We start from the raw sequence: 21,592 nt of genomic DNA, 5'->3' as shown, positions 1-21,592 counted from the left end.
TAGCTCTTCTGTCAGTCTCAAGGTATTATCTATTTTGTTGCTTTCTTTCCAAACTATATTTTATTTTCTTTTTAAGGAACTGCTACACTATGTAAATAACATAAATATTAAACGAATGGATTAATGAATTCTCACATATATATACACCCATATAACCACCTTCCAAAACAAGATACAGAACATTTCTAGCATCTTAAAAGCCTCTTCATAGCCCCTTCTAGTTGACATCCCCGAAGGTAAATACTATTCTGAGCTCTATTATCATACTTTAATTTTGTGTATGATATTTCATATAGGTGGAATGAAGTATATAAACTTCAGATAGATGGAATCATACTATACATACAGTTTTATGTCTTGCTGTTTTTCATTCAAAATTAAGTCTGTGAGATTCATTCATGTTGTTAACATGTAGCAGTAGATTTTTCATTTTCACTGTCATGTAGGATTCCACTATATGACCGTATCTCAGTGTATTCATTATATTGCTAATGGACAATTGGACTGCTTCCAGTTTCTGACTGTCAAGAGAAAAACCTGATGAATATTTCTGTACTTGCCTTTTGGTAGATATGCATTAGTTTCTCTTGTCTATCTAATAAGAAGTAGAACTAGTGGATCATGGAGTAAGCGTGTGTGTAAATAACTTCAGTAGATCCTGCCAGTTTTCCAAAATGATCATATGAATTTAAACTCCCACCAACAATGTGTGTCACTTCTGGTTGCCCTGAATATTTATAAGAGTTAACATTTTTAGTCCTTTTAACTTTGGCCATTTCTGTGGGTTTTTAATTTCAGATTTGATTTTCTTAAGATTCAGATCTATTTATGATTTCTATGTCTCTTGGGCAGTTTTGGCAAATCGTGTTTTTTCAGTGAATTTGTGCATTTCATCTGAATTGTTGACTGTGTAGGCATAACATTGTTCCCCAAATCTCCCTATTTGTTTTAAAAGTAAGTAGGATCTGCAGTGATGTCTCTATTGTATTTTTCATGGTTACTTGTACTTTTTTTTTTTTCAGTACGTCTTGATGGGGGGTAATTTGTTAATTTTATTAATATTTTTCAAAAGCTACATTTTTTAGTATTGCTTTTTTCTATTAACCTTTATGACCAATTTCCTTCATATTGGTTCATAGCTTTACATTTCCTGTGATCTCTCCTCATATCAAATGTGTTCTTCTCTTTTCTAAATTCATTTAATTAACATTGACAATTAATTTTCTACATTTCTTCTTTTCTAATATATTCATTTAAGGTTATAAATTTTCATCTAAGGATTGTTTTAGCTGTATTCCATGGGTTTTGATATACAGCTTTTGTCACATCATTCAATTCACCATACTTTATAATTTTCATTGTAATTTCTTCTTTGACTCATGGCTTATTTATAAATTGATTTAAAAGTGTGCTGTTTAATTCCAAGATACTTGGTAGTTTTTTTGTTATAAATATATATGCACCCAACATAGGAGCAGCGCAATATGTATGGCAAACACTAACGAGTATGAAAGAGGAAATTAATAGTAACACAATAATAGTGGGAGACTTTAATACCCCACTCACAACTATGGATAGATCAACTAAACAGAAAATTAACAAGGAAACACAAACCTTAAATGACACAATGGACCAGCTAGACCTAACTGATATCTACAGGACATTTCATCCCAAAACAATCAACTTCACCTTTTTTCTCAAGTGCACACGGAACCTTCTCCAGAATAGATCACATCCTGGGCCATAAATCTGGTCTTGGAAAATTCAAAAAAATTGAAATCATTCCAGTCATCTTTTCTGACCACAGTGCAGTAAGATTAGATCTCAATTACAGGAAAAAATTGTTAAAAATTCAAACATATGGAGGCTAAATAACTTGATAGTTTTAAAAAGTTACCTTCGTGTAAATGATTTGCCATTTTATTCCACTGTGGCCAGAAACATACTTTGAATAAATTCAGTCCTTTGAAATTTGTTAAGACTTGCTTTTATGGCACAATTTATGGTTAAATATGGTACATATATTATGTGCATGTGAAATCATGTGTTTTCTCCAGTTGATAGGTATAACATCAGGCCAGAATGTTAAACTTGATGTTTATAACATCTTACTAAATTTGGCCATTTAAAATCAGTTTCTAAAAAATGTGCATTAAAATATCCAACTATGATTGTGTATTTACTTCTCATTTATTTCTGCCATTTCTTGTTCTCTCTATATTGAAACCATATTAATAGTCACCTAAAAATTTAGGATTACTACTATGCTTTTATGTCTTTATTCCTCTTTTCATTTTGAAATAGACTCTTTATTCCTAGTAATTTTATTTCACTAAAGGTTATTTTAATGAAAGCTTTGTTCATTTAGCACTCTCATGATATGTGCCTTCCCATCATTTACATTTACCTACTCCTGTCTTATATTTAGGGCTTTCCAGGCTCAGATGGTTGTTTCTCTTTTATGAGCATATGTTTGGCCCTTTTGAATATCTAATGTGACAATCTACATTGGATTTACAGCTCTATCATTTAATGGCTATGTTATCTTGAGTTCAACATCTGCTGAATAGTTTAGTTCAAATACATTCAATTTAATTATTAGGATAACTGGTTTCAAATATAGCTTTTTAATTTTTTAAATCAATTCCATTCTTTGTTTACTTATTCCTTCTTTCTTGCCTTATTTTGGATTAATCATATTTATTTCCATCTTACCTATTTGATATTTAGTCAGACACTTGAACACTATTCTTTTGGTGATTTTCCTGTGGATTATCAAACACATCATTATTGCGTTATTATTTTACACCGTAAACTAATACTTGGCTACTTCCCAAGCAATGCACAAATCTCACTAGAGTTTCACTCCACTTGTTGTCCTCCTGCTTTATATCTTGCTGTTGTTACATACACATAAACTCCACAGTAAATTACTCTTGTCATGGCTGTATGGACAGTTAATATTTTAGGTGTACACTTTTCAGAGATTGTTACACCTTCTTGAAGTTTAGTTCTTCCACCCAGGATACTTTTGTTTCAGTGTGAAAAACTTCAATTTTCCATTTGTCACACCTTCCCTAGCGACTCTAAATATTTTGCCAGTTTTTATTTTTGTTTTTTATTTCTCTCCAGTATATTTCCTCTGCTGTACTGAGGTCAGTCTTAGCCCCAGAATTGGCAATGTCCCTCAAAGGAACAAATATTTATCAGTAACTAGATACTGGAAGCATTATTTATAACGTATTAATAGAATTCAGTTTACCTTGTTTTCAGTGCCCTACAATACTCTGATATGATTAAAATATAATCTTGATTAAATTTTTCTGGCTTTTTCTAACTATTATAGTGGAAGCCATGGCTTTCTGTAACCTACTATATTTTACCTATAGGCATAAGCCTTATTAACCACCTAATTCCTGAATCTAGTCCTTAGAAAAATTTTATTGAGAATACATTTGAGAGGACTGCTGTAACTATCTACTCTACACACTGCCTCTTTCTTTACTATGTTTACAGGAAAGATAACATTTGGATAACATAAAAATAATACTTCAGACTTCATGTTTTAGCTCCAACATGTAAAGGGTTTGAAAGCCAAACCCCCATTCTCAAAACAAAAGCCAAGAAAGCTACACAAGTGTAAAATAAATGACTTTTCTAATATCCTTCAGAGAACTGAATTTACAAGGCAAATAGTCTAAAGATGAAGTCCCCAACCCTCTGTAGTAATTCAAGACTGAAAATTCTATTTTAACTTTTCCTGATCTCATTTTTCATTTTCTGATTCTGCTCAGACTGAGCCAGAAGGGTGTCGCTGACATCTTGTGGAGCCTGAATCCTTCTTCAGCAACCCAGCCTAGAGCACTTTAAGAGGACATGGCTCTTCCACCCCTTGCAAGTCAGGACTTTTGACACTCCAAACTGTGTCCCTACCCCTGCTCCACAATTCCACGCTTTGAGAAGTTGAAAAGACATATAAAAAGGCCACACACCACACCATCGCTATGAAAGAACTCCACATGAAAGCAGCAACTAAAGGCAGAAACACAAAAACAGAAAAGAGAAAGCCTCGCAAGACCATTTTCACCATGGTGACAGTCAGTGACAGTGCTTAGGCCACACTCCGTTTAAACACATGTGGGGAAATTTTCCCATTTTTGGTGATTTTTATCAGCTCCTGTAATTTCAGGGACAAAGCAGCTTCAAATATTGCCTTTTCGTTCAGCGAGTGACTTTTGAGATGCTGCAACATTTGAGAAAAGGGAACACATGAGATCATGTGACCTAGCCTTTATTTTCCTGTGACCACATCTTTTCTTCCCCATAGAACCCTGCACACTTACTTGAAATCTCCTGATCTCAAATTTCTCTTTCCAGTGCAAACTGTGGCATGGGTTCTTACTATAAGCAGCCTCCGCTCCCTTAAGAGAACAGGACATCCTACACACAACATGGAGCAACACTCCCAGTAGAGCTCATGGTTTCATCCTTAGATGCAATGACCCATCTTTCTCTCATTTCCCACCATGCAGGTCCTCTAGGCCTGGTACCTTGGAGCCACTGCTGCTCCAGCCCCTTCCATTATGCCCCGAGGCCTCTCACCTTCGGTAGGCTCCCTTGAGTCCACATTGGTGTCTACTGGACAGTTATTCTCAGAGACCCGAGTTGTTACAGCTTCTGGGGAGGCTTCTGCAGCTTATGCTTCTGGAGCCCTTGGGGAAGGCCTGCAAGCTTTTGGCTCTAGGATCTCCCCAAATCTGCTTTCTTACAGCTTCAAGTTATCAAAGCCTGAGATAATTTGCATTCTCTGACATCAGAAATGTTCTTTTCTGTCATATTGCATTCTGCTTGCATTTTTTCTATATCTCTTTCCCTTTCTTTCTCTTTCCTATATCTCCCTCTCCCTTTTTTAAGTTTTATTGCATAATATCTGAAAAGAATCCTGATTTATACTGAACAGGGCAGAGAAACTTATGAGGAGATGGGTTATGGAAGGACATAAACTGTGTGTGGTCCCATCTCACAGTCTTTAAGTTGCAAATGCATCAGACGGGTCAAGATAGTTAATGTTTGTTTTAAGCGTGGACTTTCTCAGACCAGCCCTCAGGGCACCTATGTCTGAATGGGAAATTTCAGTTTGGGTCCCTCAGTGTGGACAATCTGATGTGATAAGTACTGCAGTGGACTGAGTTATGGCCCTCAAGGATATAGCCTTGTCCTAATCCCTGGAACCTGAGCAGGGCAAAAAAGTGACTAGTACCTCCTATGTGAGGTGATTAAGAGAAAGCTCTTGAGGAAGCAATCACCCTGTGCTTTCAGGGTAGGCCCTATGTATAATCACATTTATCCTTGTAAGAGAGAAACATGGGGAGTTGGTAGGTAGACACACAGGGAAGACACACAGAAGAGGATAAAGCAATGTGTCCACAGAGACAGAGATTAAAGTCTGTAGCCACAAACCAATGAATGCCTGAAGCCAACAGAAGCTAGAAGATTCATGGAACACATTCTTCACTAGATCCTCTGAAGTGACTGTAGCCCTGTAGACACCTTGATTTCAGCCTTCTGGACTCAAGAAATTTGAGTAAATAAATTTCTTTTCAGTAATCTGGCTTGTGTTATAGTATCCGTATGCACGGGAGGTTTTCCTCAGGCAGGACTGAGTGAAAAAACCACAGGATTGTGAAGAACACGTGATGCTTGTCCTTGTGTTGTTTCTACACAGTGACTACCAACAGCAATGATCCCCTTTGAAGGCTGCCTGTGAGCTCAAGGCACCCTCCAATCCCTCTTCTCTCAGGAGCCAGGAGGTCTCCTTGTCATAGAGAGATGAGGGGAGGAAGCCTTGAGCTTGTGAGCACTGGAATTCTCTCATTCCTGGAGGCCTTCAGCCAGCTGATTTTTCTGTGTCCTCTACAATTTTTCTTTTCTGTATCCTCTACAATTTTGGTTCACTCATATCTGCCCTAAAATGTAGCCTTCTTGATAGTAGTCCCTTAACCTCTGTACCTGCTTATGCATATGCTAAGTTCTAGGTCTTCAAAAATAGCATCTTCATCCCCTGTGTTAGCATGAACAGTTTGTTTTCCTCTTATGTTGGCAGTATTTTGATTTTGATCTTCCTTCTCTGCCAAGAATGGTTTCTTTCTGCACTTTTGTTTACCCAGCAGCTTAGCCAGCCTCTGCATTCCTGTCTCCATTCCTGCCGTGGTCTTCATCAGAGTTCTCAGCTATGGAATGGCCACGGGAAGAATCAAAGAATGAACACATTATACTCTTTAATGAAGAGGTAACTTGTATGGTAGATGCTGAAAATGGATACAAATGTGTGTCTACACATACATGTGAAGTGAAGTCGCTCAGTCATGTCCGACTCTTTGAAACCCCATGGACTGTAGCCTACCAGGCTTCTCAGTCCAAGGGATTTTCCAGGCAAGAGTACTGGAGTGGGTTGCCACTGCCTTCTCGAGGGGATCTTCCTGACCCAGGGATCGAACCTGGGTCTCCTGCACTGTAGGCATATGCTTTACCCTCCACACATATACATATACAGACAGAAACACATCTCTTGATACATTTGGCAGAAAAATATTCCAGTTGAAACTTCTTCCATAACATTGAGCTTCCCTTTCTGTTTCTGAACCAGCAAGACTAGAAGAGATACTTTAGAGTGAAATCACCAAGATATTCCAGTAGGAGCAGGACCAGGCCACACTGTTCAGTACAAGCCAGAGCTTGCACCGAGGTGCTGACAATGTGGACATTAAGGTATCCTGCCTTCTGGGTGATGGGCATGCTGATATTGTCAGTATGCAAGCAGGGCCTGGAGCATCTTATATATGACTGAAATAGAGCATTGGATGTTTGAACTATTAATAGTAAACTGAGACAAATTGAATTTTATAAGAGCAAACACTGATTTGAATAAGGTGGCACCATACTGAAAGTAGTTAGAAACGCTCAGTTGACAGAAGATAAGGGAAAGTTGTTTTTTTTTTTTTTTTTTTGGTAGAGAACTTGTAGAAACAAAGCAAACAAATTATTTGATTGGCTATAGCCTGAGAAGTTGCCTTATTTGGGAACTAGTTTGCTATTTGTTACTGGTTGTTTTTAAGCTTTGTTTTCTTAGGTTCAAGTGCAGTAACCCTGTCTTAGGTTTCAGTTTGCTTACACAGGCTGCCAGAGCCAGCCCAGTCTGATACCCTTCTTGTTTAATTACTTTAACACTTATCAAAACTAAAATGATTTTGTTTCAATACAAATCCTACATGGAAAACAAATATATACAAGAGTTTGAAGGAGTAATTTCATCAAAAATAATGTTTGTTTGTATTTTGACTCAACTTTAATGGTAGTCTGTATCAGATGGATTCATGGTTTTTTCTACCAGGATTCATTACCGGGAATGAAAGGAGTATGACTGTATGATGGTTTCTAACTAACTCTGACATATCGATAATTCCAGTGGATCAACTGGTGGTACTTGCTTCCATAGCAATAACAACTTGAGGTCAAGAGTAATAAATGCTGGAGAGGATGTGCAGAAAAGAGAATGCTCTTGCCCTGTTGGTAAGAATGTACACTGATACAGCCTCTATGGAGAACAGTAAAGAGATTCCTTTAAAAACTAGGAATAAAACTAGAGTATGACCCAACAATCCCACTACTGAGTATATACCATGAGAAAACCACAATTAAAAGAGACATATGTACCCCAATGTTCATTGCAGCACTGTTTACAATAGCTAGGACATAGAAGCAGCTTAGATGTCCATCGACAGGTGAATGGATACAGAAATTGTGGTACATATATACAATGGAATATTACTCAGCTATAAGAAGAATGCATTTGAGTCCGTCCTAATGAGGTGGGTGAAAGTGAAGGTTGCTCAATCATGTCCGACTCTTTGTGACCCCATGGACTATGCACCCCATGGAATTTTCCAGGCTAGAATACTGGAGTGGGTGACCTTTCCTTTCTCCAGGGGATCTTCCCCCAAGGTGGGTAAACCTAGAGCCAACTATACAGAGTGAAATAATAAAGAGAAAGAAAAATACTGTATTCCAAATATTGGAATCTAGAAAGGTGATATTGATGAACCTATTTCCAGGGTAGCAACAAAGACGCAAACATAGAGAACAGACTTGTGGATGTAATGGGGGAAAGAGAGGGTGGGACAAATTAAGAGAACAGCAGAGAAACACACACATTACCAGTGTAAAATAGATAGCAGGTGGAAATTTGCCATGTGACACAGGGAACTCAACCCAGAGCTCTGTGACAACCTAGAATGGGGAGGCAGATGGGAGGGGGTTGAGGAGAGAGGGGACATGCATACACCTGTGGCTGATTCATGTAGATATATAACAGAAACCTACACAGTGTTGTAAAGCAATTATTTTCCAATTAAAAAAAAAGAGTAAACCTTAAAAAATATATATTTTTTTGTATTTGGAAAGTTAACATGCATAGCATGAGGCGGAGTACTCTAGTAAAATTAAAATTTTGAAATCCAAAGTTATTAATGATGGTTATAGTCTTATGTAATTGGGAAAGGAGTACATCTAGGCTGTATATTGTCACCCTGCTTATTTAACTTATATGCAGAGTACACTATGCAAAATGTCAGGCTGGATGAATCACAAGCAAGACCCAAGATTCCTGGGAGAAATATCAACAACATCAGATATGCAGATAATACCACCCTAATGGCAGAAAGCTAAGAGAAACTAAAGAAATTAAAGAGAAGGTGAAAGAAGAGATGTTGGCTTAAAACTCAACATTCAAAAAACTAAGATCATGGCATCTGGTCCCATCACTTCATGGCAAATAGATGGGAAAACAATGAAAACAGTGACAGACTTTATTTTCTTGGGCTCCAAAATCACAGTGCATGGTGACTGCAGCCATGAAATTAAAAGAGACTTTCTCCTTGGGAGAAAAGTTGTGACAAACCTAGAGAGCATATTAAAAAGCAGAGACATTATTGACAGGGTAGCAATGAAGATACAGACATAGAGAATAGACTTATGGACATGGGGAGAGGGGAGGAGAGGGTGAGATATATGGGAAGAGTAACATGGAAACTTATATTACCATATGTAAAATAGATAGCCAAGGAGAATTTGCCATATGGCTCATGAAACTCAAACAGGTTCTCTATATCAACCTAGAGGGACGGAATGGGGAGGAAGATGGGAGGAAGGTTCAAAAGGGAGGGCATATATGTATACCTATGGCTGATTCATGTTGAGGTTTGACAGAAAACAATAAAATTCTGTAAAGCAATTATCCTTCAGTTAAAAATAAATAAATTAAAAAAAAAAAAAGCAGAGACATTACTTGCCGACAAAGTTCCCTATAGTTAAAGCTATGGTTTTTCCAGTGGTCATAAAAAGATGTGAGAGTTGGACCATAAAGAAGGTTGAGTCTCGAAGAATTGATGCTTTCAAACTGTCATGCTAAAGAAGACCCTTGAGAGATCCTTGGACTGCAAGGAGATAAAACAAGTCAACCCTAAAGGAAACCAACCCTGAATATTCATTGAATGGACTGATGCTGAAACTCCAATACTTTGGCCACCTAATGTGAAGAGCTGATTCATTGGAAAAGACCCTGATGCTGGGAAAAATTGAGGGTATGAGAAGGGGGTAACAGAGGATGGGATGGTTGGATGGCATCATCGATTCAATGGACATGAGTTTGAGCAAACTCTGGGAGATACTGAAGGACAGAGAAGCCTGGCATGCTGCAGTCCATGGGTGGTAAAGAGTTGGACCTGAATGAGTGACTGAACAACAGCAAATATTCTTATGTCAGTTTCAAACATTCAATTTACTTTTTAAGAAATGTCTTATCTTAGTTGCACCGAATGCTGGTGACATGTGTAAATATTTATAAAAGATAGATGGGTACAAGGTGCACTCTGGAGATCTTAGTTCAACTATACTTCAACTTACAGTACTTCCACACTTGGCCCTGACTTTATTTTGAGTAACAGAGGAAATGAAACACAGTCTGCCATCTGGATAGCAACAAGCATTTTTTTCTGCAGTGGAAGACCCAACAGCTGCCCACACAGAAGTCCAGGAGCTATTCCTTGCTCCCAAGTGATAGTTAAGGGGTGACAGAGCTAGATCTATACAAGTAGGTGAGGAAGTGACTTAGAAGTAAAACCTTCAGAAGCCCCCATTCCTAACAGGAGCATACGTATAGGTGTCACTATGATTTGCTTTTTATGTTTTGAGATTTATTTTCTTGATAGTAGTCTCTCTTTTTTTTTTTAATCTTATGTAGTTTTTAAAAATTATAATAAAATACACATAGCATAAAATTGGCTATCCTAACCATTTTTAAGTGTGTAATTCAGTGGTATGAAAAGATGCTCAACATCTCTAATCATCAAAAAAAATGCAAATCAATGAGATATCACCCTACACCTGTTAGAATGACTATTATCAAAAAGTTAAAAGATAGCAAGCTTGGTGAAGATGTGGAAAAAGGGAACACATTATTAGTGAGAATGTAAATTTGTACAAATATTTCTATTTTTTGCCACTGTAGAAAACAGTATGGGGTTTCCTCAAAAAAATTAAAAATAGAGCTACCATATGATCCAACAATTCCACTTCTGAGTATTTATCCAAAGAAAATCAAAACATTAACTTGAAAAAATTCTGCACCTCAATGTACATTGCAGCATCATTCACAGTAGCCAAAATACAGAAACAACCTAAGTATCTGTTTATTGATAAATGGATAAAGAAAATGTAATACAGAGAGAGAGAGAGAGACTGGAATATTATTCCATCTTTTTTATAAAAAAAGGACCTATTGCCATTTAGGAACCAGTATATTTAAAAAAAAAAAAAAGACATATTGCCATTTAGGAACTAGTATATCTTATGACAACAGCTCCACAGCAAAGCTTCAAGGCCTCCACAGAGGACATGTGAGTTGCAGGAATCATCACACTTCAGGAAGTCTGAAGCTATGCTTCCCAATCTGGCATTTTTTGTTCATTCTACCCTCTTGTCCTACTCACTGCTTAGCAGACTTTGTTCCTAGGAGGAAATCTTTGTCAGTCCCACCTGATTCTCCTGGGAAGTCCTTTGGGACCTTATGAGGCCCAAAGAGAGGTCATTTTTACCATATGCAGTATTACTCAGTAACCCAGGTGACCTTCCACTTTTACCAGTTTTCCAGGCTAGAAAGTTAACCCAAGGTCAAATTCCATAGAACACAAGAAAGGAGAAATTTGTTAGCTCTTTACTCAACATTGAATCATTTCAAAAACTTGTGTATTCTTAGACTGTTTCACAAGAAAGAGCAAGTCAAACTTAAAATAAATGGCATGACATACACATGTCTCTTGTGCTTAGTCGTTTGTTGTGTCCGACTCTGTGACCCCATGGACTGTAGCCCACTAAGCTCCTCTGTCCATGGAGATTCTCCAGGCCAGGATACTGGAGTGGGTTGCTATGTCCTCTTTCTAAAGATCTCTTTCAGGGGATCTTCCCAAACCCAGGGATCAAACCCAGCTTTTCTGCATTGCAGGCATATTTTTTACTGTCTGAACCACCAGGGAAGCCTGAAACATGTCTCTAGATGTTACAGTTTCAGCTGATTACTAGGATGATGAAAAGGACAGGCACAGGTGGGCACTGAGTAGACTTGACATAGCCTTGCTGAGCGTTCAAATGAGCTCAGCAGAAGGGCTTCATTGCACTGAACTGACCTGAACAGCAGGTTGGAAATGGAACCCACTAGGGTGAATTTCTAAAGTAACTAGTATGGCAATGGACTTTCCAGAAAGTGGTATATTTCTGAGAAGTTCAAGTGCATAGAGAAACCTGTGGGGTAATTTTGTTCCCAGTCCCACACAAAGACATATTCACCAGGCAACCCGAGCAATTGTGTTGATAGTCTTCAAATGGATAAAACATCATTCTTAACACGTGTGTATCAAGGCTATTTTTACTTAGTTTTATAGCTTCAAATATATTTTTTGAAAATAAATTCTATTTCCACCTTTGCAGAAGGCCGGTAGTGCTTTTCTGCATCCCCCACATGGCCATGAGACAACATGGATACCACTGCAACATAGAGGAGCAGAGTACAGGCAAGGGCTGCAGGAAGTTCTTTGCCCCTGGGGTTTGATGGGCAGACATTTGTCCTGCTCACTGCCTTAGCAGGCTTCATCCCTAGGAGGAAATCTCTGTTAGTCCCACCTGATCCTCTTGGGAAGTCCTTTGGGACCTCATATCTCAGGGAAAGAAGTCTGGTAAGTGGGAGGCTAGGAGACCATGCTCTAGCTGGCATTCCTGTGTTTTCCTGCCAATGGTAAGCTTTTATGGCCAGAAGGCATCCTTGAAGGTTTTGTACTTCATTAAAACATCTCTTGTAATTTGGTTGTTTAAATATCCATATAGACAGTTCTCTCAAGAACATGATTCTTAATTCCTTGACACTTCACATTGCCAAGATTTTGTTCTCCTTCTAACTAGCACACATGACCCCAGGTAATTTCCAGAATTGTTAATACCATTCATGCCCCTCTCAATTGGTAGAGTTTTAATCATTCCACTTTCTGAAACTTTTCAGCTCACTGCATCCTGGAACCAGGTCCAATGATTTTAGACTTCCTGAGATTATGCAATCCTTGATCCTACCATCTTTCACAGCCCCCCAGTGCCCTCATAGCCACATTTCCTTCCTACACAGCTTAGATAGTAAAGTTAATCATTTTAATCACTCTTTTGCAATTTCTAATTCCTTTTATTGATTCCTCACCACCTACCTCTTCTAAATGTCCTAGAAAAAAAAAAAAATCTCAATCATGTTTAACTTCTGCTTTCCATCTTCCTCTTACTGCACATGGAGAGCTGACTGTGGCTATAGAAATACAACCATGATGACCTTCTCACTGTAAATTCATGATTTCAGACATCAAGTAAGCCCAAAGTGTCACCCAGTAACCTTGCGGTATTTATTTCCACGTACTCTCTCATATTCCCAAATAAGACCTTTATGCCATATTCTCTTTTCTTAGGGCTCCCTCTCTTTCTTTCCTAACTTTGGTCTTATCTAAGGATCTTGCTTATTTCAACACAAAATTGAAAACAATTTTAAAAAATATATTTCACACAATCAAATCTCCCAGGCAATTTTCAATGATGACTATAAATCCTGGCCGCCTTACATTACTATTAATGACCTGTCTGTGCCTCTTTCTAAGACCAAACCAGTTACTTATGGGCTGGATCTCACCTCCTCTCAGGGATATCTCTCTTTGACTAAATTTGCTTTATCAGTTTTCTTCCTTTTTTTGTTTTTTGTCTATTGTTCTCAGCAGGATGTAAATATGGTATAAAATATCTCATCTGAAAAAATACTTGCCCTCAACCCAGCACCCATCTAGATATTCTTCATTTCTCCAATCACTGCCCTTCAAACAAAATTCTCTTCATGATATTTTTACATGCACAATGGCAGAAGTGGTACTTTTATTCAGCACCAATTCCCCTTCTTGAAATCACAAGAATAAACAATCCCTTTGCAGATTGTTTGGGAGTAAGTGATCTAGTTCCAGAAGTGCAAGTGTCAGCAAAAATGATGCAATTCATCCAATCCATGGCCATGTCCATAATGTTTCATCCATTTCTTTTCAGAAATGAGTGTGTGGACAGTTTGTATGTTTGTGGACAATATTTGTAAATTGGAATCAGACAGATTTTCCCTGGAAGAAGAATCGGAAGAGAAGAGGATGTGAATAAAAGCTTTCAGCAGTCATAGACCTGAAGAGTTGCTCTCTAATGGTGAACTGTAAGAGAGAGTTATGCTCTCTGGGGAGTGCTAGGGTGAGATGCAGTTTAACTACAGCATCTTGACTCCTCCAGATTCTGTCCCCATTAATTCTTGTTCCCTTCCCCCTCACTTTTCTAGTTGACTGATTTCACAGGAAAAGAATGTCTTATTTCCGATGGTGCTTCTTTTGTACAAGAATGCCTGGCTTCTTGTCTAGCAATCACTTGTTAGTAGAAGCTTGGCTCAGTATTTTAATTTCAAAGACCTCTTATTATAAACCACTGTTCACTCTTAAGCATCTGAAGGGTACTGGCACTATAGACACTTTGCTCATGTTGGAGCCTTCCGAGGATCACTGGTAGGCAATTCCTACTACTGTACCCACATATAGATCAGGAAATTGAGTCCCTGCTTAAGTGCAATAAGTTGAAAGATATTGCACTGCCAATAGTTCCCAGCTCAAGTTCTATTCTGGCTGAACCCAAAGAGTCCTAGCCATAGGCTTTATCACAACATTGACTATTCCTCTGTCTAGAGAATGATTTTTATTTTCTAAATCTGTTGTGAAAATAATTCTATGATCAAGATGCAAAATGAGAAAATAAAAATCACTTGCTTAAGTGTCTTCTATCAAATCTAAACATGTAGAATAAGTAATATTTTAAGAACAATTAAGAAACCAGGGGCCCTGAAGATTTCAGAGTACTTCAGGGTTTTGATTATTAGAGTAATGTGGAAATGAGTGAATCTAGGAGATAAATCACTACATATTCTGAAGAGAGATGTTCAGTGAAAATGACGATAACCTCAGTTTCATGGGAAATCAGCGTAAAGAGTGCACCCAGGGTTCCTGGAGGAGGTATAGAAAGAGGACTTCTGGCCTGTAACTCTTAGTTTCGACCCATGGAAGCATCAGATTGAGGTAAAGATGAGGAGGAGTAGGAGAAATAGGAGGACAGGTGAAGTCAAGAGATGGTTTAAGAGGGCCAGAGACCCTCCCATCAAAGAGCATACAACCTCAAGTGCAGAGGTCAAGGATGAAATTCTTCCTGCAGATGCTCCACTGGTATCTCAAATGCATGGAGTTAAAGTGCTATTTCTGTTAGCTTTTGTCTCAGTTCAATGACCTTTTGTCTGCAGTTGTGCTGTGCTGTGCTTAGTCACTCAGTCATGCCCGACTCTTCAGGAACCCATGGATTAATGAGATTCAATTCACCCTTTCGAACTCTCAATCAATTACCACAATTACCACCACTTTTAGTTTCTAGATACAGGAACTGTCCCTAAGAGTTCCTTTCATTTTTCACTTGTGGTCTTGAAGTCACTTTCTGCAGATGCCCAGCTTTTCTTTTTATGGCTCATCAGGTCATTTGTTCCACAGCTTTTCATCTCTTATAATATATCAAGGTCTGTGTTGATAGTTAAATACCCCCAAGAGCTCTCTTTCTTTCTCTAGATAAGCTTTAGTAACTTCATTTCCTCTTTCCACGAGATGCTGACCTGCCCTTTTGACTGAGGCTTCCTTAGGTTGGATACATTTATAATAACCTGTCTGGTGGGCTCTTTCCTTGAGCAATGTTGGTTTAGAATTTATTTTTCTCTCAATTATCAGCTTTACATGGTCACTGGGCACTGCAACATCTTTCAGTTTCCTCCAGGATCCTTCTGCCTTGTCAGCAAGGAGATCTCCAGCCACTGGTTCCACGTTACCACTTGTGTCCTCTTCTGCCAAAGAATCAGCCAGTTCTTTGGTCTTAGGTCAATGTTCCTGCACAGATACTGCCTGACTCTTCACATAGCCATGGAAATCACTTCACTATGGAGATCTTGAATCTTTTTCAGTTGCCCATCATTGGCTCAGACAGTAAAGAGTTTACCTGCAATGCAGGAGACCAGGGTCTAATCCTTGGGTCAGGAAGATTCCCTGGAAAAGGGAATAGCTACCCACTCCAGTATTCTTGCCTGGAGAATTCCATGGACAGAGGAGCCTGGCAGGCTACAGTCCATGGGGTCACAAAAAGTCAGACATGAATGAGCGACTAAAACTTTCATAGTACTTTTAAGTGTGTTTTAGCTTCCTCCATTTGTGTTTTGATGAATTCTGCTTGTTCTTCCAATGTCTGGATCATAATTGCATTATTATACAGTTATTTTTCCTCTGAACATTGAAGACTTTCTGTCCCCAGTGTCTTGATATAATGTATATGATGTTCCTATTCACAGATCTGGATATATCCAGAACATCTGGCAAATCTGGGTTTTCATCATTTCTATTACAGAATGAAACATGTTGAGAACATTCCATTTCGCTGTATCCAGCACTGAATTATTACAGACATGTTCCCTGTCTCCCTATAAAGAAAGTCTTTGTCTGAAAATTGTGCTTAAAAGCAAACTAAACCTGAACACTTGAATAACATCATACTCTATCATCTCCCACTGATATCCAGGGAGGGCAAGACTTGGTCTCATATCAATAGGTACTTTTGCCATAAAATGTTCCAGTATCTCCTGGGTCTCCAAATAGTACAGATCTTGGTAGGATGAAATTAATCCGTAGTGGTCCAGCTTGATATAGACCCATGGTTGCTTGCTGCAACTATGGCTATTTGGGTTACAGAACATCACTGAAATTACTGAGTTGAGCTGCTCCCAGAACCTAACTTACACCAGAGAACCCAGGCTGACCATGCCTAGAATGGGCTGGATGGGCAGGGCTGAAGCAATAAAGAATCCACACATCTTCAACTCCACTCTTGGCTCTTTATCTATGCTTAAATTTTTCCTTCTAGGGTCCCAAATGCCCATCCAATCCTCTGTGTATGCTGTTTCCTCTGCCTGGAAAGTCTTTTCCCTCATCACCCATATGGGAAGCTCAACACAGTCCTGTAACCACTGTCCTTTCTCACCCACGTGTCCCCAGTGCCCAAGGCAGAGTTTGGCTATGATTAGGTGCTCAGGGTTCCATGCATATTTGTGGGAGAAATACATGAATGAACATCTGAGTGAAGAAAAGAGGAGAAAAGCCGTTATTTGTCATCCATGAAGCATCTTACAAAATAATCTGCTGATTAAGCAAAGGATTTCCTTAAGAATTTAAATCTTTTGCCAACAGAGGTTAGTGAAATAATATAATTTAAAATGCTGAACAAATGTTTAACATCATATGGTCAAGTAATGCTTATCAAAATTTATTACTTTGGATTACAAAAAGATCTTCACTTTTTTTTAGAAAAATAAAGTGCCATAATGGAGACCATTTCCTATAATTAGAAACAATAACAAAAATTGAAATGTAAACTAGGAAAACTTCATTAGACATCAAATATGCTGGTGCCATGATTTAGACTTTTCAGCTTCTAGAAATGTGAAATAAATTTCTTTTGATGACAGTCCACCCAGTTTGTGGTATTTTTGCAGCCTGAATGGACTAAGAAATTGTATATAATAAAACAATACCTTTCAGATTTCATAAAATCTAACGACTTGATACAAAACTTCAAGTGCTGAAAACAGAGCAGGTATTTCTGTCTCTCTCTCATATATAGAGATGGCCCAAATTGAAAATAATAAAGGATACATAAGTAAAGATACAGAGGGAAACACATGTTCAAAGCTGACATTTGCAGGATGTTGTGTAAGGAACTATAGAGAAGGCAGTGGGTAACAGCCCTGTTCTGACTCTAGGTCACCTTCCCGCTACCTCCTGTCACCCTGCCACCCCTTGTGAGCAGCACCTTCTATCCTATCCTGGTGGCCTGTTCATCACAAATACAAGAAACAGAAAATTGACATCTAGGTTGGCCAGAGGGCCCGTAGCCAAGGTTTCAGTATGGAGATTGCGTAGGGTTAGAAAGGTCACTCTGGCATGGCCACCAAGATAAATTTTCTTTATAGGATGAATGGGGACCACACTGATCCCCTCAGCTGGCAAAATTTATAGGCAGTAAAGGGTGAGAAACCAGTGAAGGATGAGGAGCCCAGTGTAAACACACCAGGAATTGTTCCACAAAGTCCTTTCTTCCTCAATACCTTCCCATGGTAATCCAGGGAGTTCTCAGATTTGCTACACAGGGGATAATGGCTCAGATATAGATCTTAGGGAAAGAAGAGTCCTTCCTATCTAGAATTGTAAGACTGAAAAAAAGTCAAAGTGTTAGTTGCTCAGTCGTGTCCAACTCTTTGGGACCCCATGGACTATAGCCTGCCAGACTCCTCTGTTCATGGATTCTCCAGGCAAGAACATTGGAGTGGATTGCTATGCCCTTCTCCAGGGGATCTTCCCAACCCAGGGATCCATCCAGGGTCTCCCGCATTGTGGGCAGATTCTTTTACCATTTGAGCCATCAGGGAAGCCCAAGACTAGCCCACAAATAACCCAACAGACATGGATGATGAGGTTAACAGAGTGAACTATGAGATGAAAATAAGCTGTGACTCACCACAACCCCGTGATCATGCTGCAAGACTGGCATACACAAGACCAAGAGCCCACAATTATTGAAAAGATTAAATAAAAGTGAAGAGAGAAATATTGGGGTGCCTGTTGTATGCTGCCCTCTGCTGGTCATTTTCAGAGGAAACTTTCATCAATTTCCCTCAACAGAGGCGAAGACTCAGAGTGAGTGAACGGAGTGTCAGGGAAGCAAGGCCTATCTGGGCAGTGTCTGAGAAAGGATCGAACTCAATTCTGTGTTCTTCCAGCACCTTGATTTCCCCATCAGCTCTGCTGACCTTCTGACCTCTTCTTGAAGTGGAAGTGTAGTGATATAGGAGTTTGATACCTGTTAGCCACACTTCTCATGGGTTGGCTTCCTAATAAGACAGGAAGCCTCCTTACTGCCAGACCTACTTGTGCACGGGGCATGTAACATAGCTTGGCTTCTTAGTAATCTCCACAGCTCTGTGACCCTGTCTCGGGCCCTAGAGGTACTGGTTAAACTTTTCCCCATCTCTCATCAGTAATCTATATAGGAAGGTTGACCCAGAAAGCCTGTGACCTGCCCTGAGATGAGTTGGTGCCAGACGTGAGTCTCTCTACTTAACCAAATCATAGCAGATGATGGAAATGGAGATGATAGTAACTAGTTCAAAACATGAATGCCTCAGGCATGGGATTAGGAAGGAGCCAGAATAACCCCTCTCCAGTAGATGCTTCCAACTAGAATATGTGCTGAAGGGGTGCTCTCTAATAATGACTCTTGGGAAGAAACACAGCAGACAGAGTGTGGTGATCCAGTTTTGTGCTAGGCTCCCAAATGGCTTCCCCACACCCCTCCCCTCACCAAAATCCTTCGTTTCCCTCACTGGATGGTCTGATAGGTAAAGCGTGTTTTAGCCCTCATGCTGCTTCCTGCTATCTGAGAATGGCTAGGTGTTGATCCCATCCCATTTTGCTTGAGGACTGGCTCAGAGTTTCATCCCTGGAGAAGTCAGTATAAACTACTGTCCATTTCTGGGTATGTGCCAGGTACCAGGAACCAGGGAAACTATTGGTTCCTATTGGATTCTTCCCAGGACCACTGGTAGGCAGTTCTAAATGTGGAGCCCGTGTAGAAATGGAGAACCGGGGACTCAGTGGCCAGTTAGACAACTTACAGGTTCTTGATCTCCACTGCATATCCTATTAACACTGACACTGAAAACCTGAGACACAACTCCCCTGCAGACTGACACAGGCTTTGCTCAGAATGGTTGTGGTTCTGGACCAGGCTCCAGAGGAACAAAGTCTAGCTTATTGCTCTGTGTGGTGGAGACTGCCTTGACTAAGACCACAGACTCTTTGCCTGAATACTTGAGGAGTTATCCTTGCACCCTTCGCTGACATTCTCCACTTGCCAAACCTAAGGACATACTTGATCTTGCGTCAAACTAGTGGGCTCTAAAGATGCTGCCAAGAGCACCCACACCTAAGAATAAAGTTGACTTTGTGAAGAAGGAATGACATTGGGATACAGTCATCATTTAGATGAGTAATTTGAGGACTATCATGGCCCAGGTCTCCTAATGATGTGGAGGAAAGGTGATGAATTATAGACAGACACCTCCCCTCCCCAACTTCACTGAGCATGTACATTTAGTCCAGTCCATTCCAGAAACTCACAAAATCAAAGGGCAGTAGATATGGATGAATGCAGTCTTCCTGCTCTCACCTCTCCTCTCAATACACACAGTAGCCAGTCTTTAATTCAAGTGAAATTTATTGAAATCATAAAGCAGTTTTCATCTTTCTCCTGTAATTTATCTGCTAGATAAAAGTTTATCTAGCTTATCTGCTAGATAAAACATCAATAGAGAAAAGCATTTTTCCATATCAAATGTCTCTGTGGGCTAAACTGTTCATAGATAATATTGTGTTGCTTAAAAAATAGTAGGTGGACTCATCAAAAAAATGACTACTTATACTTTCTAGAGAGCATAATATAATGGATAACTTATATAATCTCAATCTTCTAAATCCATCTTGAAATTTATTACTATCAAGAGGCAAGCTAAGAGAAAGTAAAACCACTTGCATAAAAGAGATTTTTACCCTAAAAATAAATATAGAGAGAATTCAAAGTTATTTTGAAGATAAAATAAGAAGGCTGATACCTGAAGATCATCATGGTATTTCAGGATTTGGGGTACTAATGCACAGAGGCTGAATGAAGCCAAGTGATAACACACATCCATTTTCTGGATGGGACTGTTTATGGAAAAAAGGGGGTCACAGTGGATGAAAAAGAGGAAAATTACTCTTCAGAAAGAAGACATGAGTGTATGCAGCCTTCCTAGAAGAGGTGGAGGAAAAGGACATCTTTCCAGGAACTTCCCAGTGAGACTCACATCTTTTTCCGAGAAGAACAAATTTTAGGTGACAAAGAAGGAAGAGGGAAAGAGTGAGAAAAACGTAGTCAAGAAGAGGAGCTTAACAGCTGAGCCGGAGACTCTGTCACTTCAGAGACAGCACCATCTTGTGTGCAGAGATCAGAGAAGCAATTATCTCTTCCAAATGTTCCACTGAGATGATTAAATACATGAAAATCCACTTCCAAAAGCTGAAGTTGAACTGCACTTTCCCTTATTCTCTGTTTTAGGCCTGTGACCTCCTGTCTGATGAGGAGGAGGTTTCGTTCAGCCTTCCGAACTTGTAACCAGTCATCAATAGCTTTCCTTTTCAGAGTTAGAATCTGCCACTGATAAGAAAAAATCGTTCTTTCCAACTGTAATTCAAGATCTTGGAATCGTCTTCGGTAGGTCTCTAGCTCTTCAGTTGCAAGACTTACCAGGCCATCGGCTTCAGAACTTTGCACCTTATGCTGTAAGTCAAGATCTGTCTTGACAGCTAATATTCCCAGATGCTCTATTCCCTTTGGGTGATGTGCTTCAGTCATATTATTTCCTTTATCACCAGGATAATAATCTGGCCTTTCAATGGAGGCTTTTTTTGCCTGGCTAACTTTATGATGAGCTATCATCTTGGCTTTCTTCTCTTTTTTGACAATATTGTAGAACTGCTTTTTCTCTCTACTATGAATGTTTAAATGTTCCCTTGACATTGCAGCATCCTTCCATTTCTTCCTAGATCCTTTTGCATGGTCATCAACTTGGTCTTTATTCCCTTGTTCCTCTAATTCCAAGTTCTCCCCAACGTCTTTCCCTCCCAGGGAAGCTGCCATTTCTTTCATCTTAAGCCAATCTTCCTGCAGAGACACCTGACTTTTCACACAGGCCGTAAAGTTCACTATGGAGAGGTTGAGTCCTTGTTCAGTTGCTGGCAGAAGATTTAAGGATGCTTTAGCT

Source organism: Cervus canadensis, chromosome 8 (genome assembly GCF_019320065.1).
Source record: "Cervus canadensis isolate Bull #8, Minnesota chromosome 8, ASM1932006v1, whole genome shotgun sequence".
Lineage (NCBI taxonomy): Eukaryota > Metazoa > Chordata > Mammalia > Artiodactyla > Cervidae > Cervus > Cervus canadensis.
Note: the sequence above shows the minus strand (reverse complement) of the source record.